The 3,008-nt window shown below is 38.5% G+C and overlaps 1 pseudogene; it reads left to right on the forward strand.

The window, feature by feature from the left end:
• Positions 1-987: 987 nt before the first annotated feature.
• On the forward strand, positions 988-2,772 carry LOC130848402 (craniofacial development protein 1-like; annotated as a pseudogene).
• Positions 2,773-3,008: the final 236 nt, after the last annotated feature.

Raw genomic sequence — 3,008 nt, forward strand, 5'->3', positions numbered from 1 at the left:
CTTTTCAGATTAGTTTTTTTCACTTAGTAATATACATTTAAATTTCCTCCATGTCTTTGCATGGATTTATCTTTCACTTCATTTTAGTGCTGAATAATATTCCATTTATGGATATACCACAGGTTTGTTTTTTTTTTTTAAGAAAGCTGCTATAAACATCTATGTGCAGGTTTTGTATGGACATAAGTTTTTATTTCCATTGTATAAATACCAAGGAGCATTATTTCTAGATTATTTGCTAAGAGAATATTTAGTTTTGTCAGAATCTGCCAAGCAAGAGTTCCTATCACTGCAGCACTTTGTGTTATCAGTGTTTCAGATGTTGTTTATTTTAATAGGTGTGTAGCGGTATCTCACTGTTGTTTTAATTTGCATTTCCTTGATGACATATGATGTGGAACATCGTTTCTTACTCTGATTTGACATCTGCATATCTTCTTTGGTAAAATATCTATTAAATGCTTTGACTCATTTTTTAATCACATTGTTTTTCCTTATTATTGAGTTTTAAGAGTTTTTTGTATATTTTGAATGAGCCTTTTTTAAGATATGTTTTTTTGCAAATAACAAAACTAAAACAAAATAAGCCAGATTATAAGGGAGGAAAAAAATGCAACTAATGACTAACAGAGAATCAGTAAAGTTTTCCTGATGGTTTGGATTTATCTCTGGCAACCAAGAAAAAAAGGCATGTTTGGTATACAGCTACACATGCCTTGTACTTCTCTAACCTACAACTTTCATGGATCAGGTGAATCCAAGAGGCATTTCGGTGAAAAGCCTCATAAGTTATTATAGGATAATCTTTATTAAAAGTTAAAATCATATTTCTCATAAAAATGTAAAATAAACACATGCCAAAAATTTACGTGACTCAATTAATGAGGGAACTAGGTGTTACAACAAGTTCAAAGCAGAAGTCAAAACACCACATGTCAAAAGAGCTGAAATTAAGGTGAAAATAGATACAAAATTAGCTTTTCCACAATGGAGGTAGAGAGAGAAGAAGAAGGGAAATGTGAGGGAAATCTGGAAGTACAGACCCTGGGTACTCAGTTTTTTGTTTTCTTTTTGTTTTTCTCATTTCAAAGGCTATCACAATTTTTTTTTTTCCAACAGAAGAAAAAGGCAAAATATTATTTACTATAGGATCATTTTTTTTTAAAATATAAAATACAAAGTAGGACATCTAACACATGCTCTTAGAAATCAGGAGAATGGCTTTTAGGAACTGAATGTTTCTATCTCCCCAAAATTCACATGTTAAAGCCCTAACTCCCAATGTGATGGTATTCAGAGATGGAGCTGGGTTTCAATGATGTTATGAAGGTGGTGCCCTTAATTATGTATTTTGTGCCCTTTAAATAGAAGAGGAGACAAGAGAGTTCTCTCTCTCTCTCTCTCTGCCATGTGAGAGTACGACAGAAATGTAGCCATCTGCAAGCCAGGAAGATAGCCTTTACCAGTAACTGAGTCTGCTGCCTCCTTGATCTTCCAAGCTTCCAGAACTGTGAGAATTACATTTCTGAAATACATATTCTTCTCAAGTTCATAGAGATAGATTAGTCCTGAGACATCCAATACACTTTAACAAATTTAAAGCAATAGAAACCATACAATGTATCTCCCAAATCATAATGGAATTAAACTAAAAATCAATAATGGAAAGATAGCTAGAAAACCCCAAAATCTTTAGAGATTAAACAACAGACTTTGGAGCACGTAGCATTCTCTGCGCATGTGCACACACTGGGCCAGGGGTGGGGGGGGGTGCCTCAGCTGCCCCCGTCCCCGCCACAGCTCTAGGGTCTCTCTCTAGAGCTTTGCAGTTGGGGGCAACTGTTGTGGCCCTGTCAGCCCCGCTCGGCAGCGACACGGAGGAATTCGACTCCTTAGACTTCTCCACCTAGGAGGAGGACGAGGACTACGTGCCCTCAGGTGGAGAGTATAGTGAAGATGATGTGAATGAATTAGTGAAGGAAGGTGAAGTGGATGGTGAAGAGCAGACACAGAAAGCCAAAGTGAAAAAAAGAAAGGCTCAGAGCATTCCGGCCAGGAAGAGAAAACAGGGTGGCCTCTCATTAGAAGAAAAGGACAAGGAGGATGCCAACGAGGAATCTGGAGGAAGTAGTAGTGAGGAGTAAGATGCAGCTGAACAGCAGGAAAAAGGCATTGAGTCAGAGGATGCAAGGAAAAAGAAGGAAGATGAACTATGGGCCCGCTTCCTCAATGATGTAGGACCAAAATCAAAAGTGCCTCCAAGTACATAAGTGAAAAGAGGAGAGGAGACTGAAGAGATAAGTTCAAGTAAATTGTTGGTCAAAGCAGAAGAGCTAGAGAAACCTAAAGAAACAGAAAAAGTTAAAATCACCAAGGTATTTGATTTTGCCGGTGAAGAAGTCAGGGTGACTAAGGAAGTGGATGCTACATCTAAAGAAGCTAAATCCTTTTTAAGCAAAATAAGAAAGAAAAACCCCAGGCTAATGTCCCTGCAGCTCTGCCATCACTTCCTGCGGGGTCAAGGTTAAAAAGATCAAGTGACATGAGTAGCCTTTTGGGGAAAATTGGAGCCAAGAAGCAGAAGATTAGCACCCTAGAGAGTCCAAGCTGGACTGGGAGAGCTTCACGGAGGAAGAGGGCATTGGCGAAGAACTAGCCATCCGCAATCGAGGGAAGGAGGGATACATTGAACGGAAAGCTTTTCTAGACCGAGTGGATCACAGGTAGTTTGAAATCGAGCAAGATCTCAGGCTGAGCAAAATGAAACCCTGATATGATGAGGAACCTACAGCAGCTTAATTCTGTTTACAACCTGAGCTTTCTGTGCATCTGTGAAATGTTTCCCGTGTTTCTCATCGACTGTTTCCCAGCAAGGTCTTTTTTCCTGCATTGAATTTCTGTCTTTGTAGCTTGATCTCATGTGATTTAATTCATTTTACTTTTAATAGTTTGTCCTTTTAAAAATAAAAAAGTGCAAGTTGGTCCTGTGGCGGGGAGGGGAACAAAAA

The sequence above is a fragment of the Hippopotamus amphibius genome, chromosome 3, assembly GCF_030028045.1.
Source record: "Hippopotamus amphibius kiboko isolate mHipAmp2 chromosome 3, mHipAmp2.hap2, whole genome shotgun sequence".
Lineage (NCBI taxonomy): Eukaryota > Metazoa > Chordata > Mammalia > Artiodactyla > Hippopotamidae > Hippopotamus > Hippopotamus amphibius.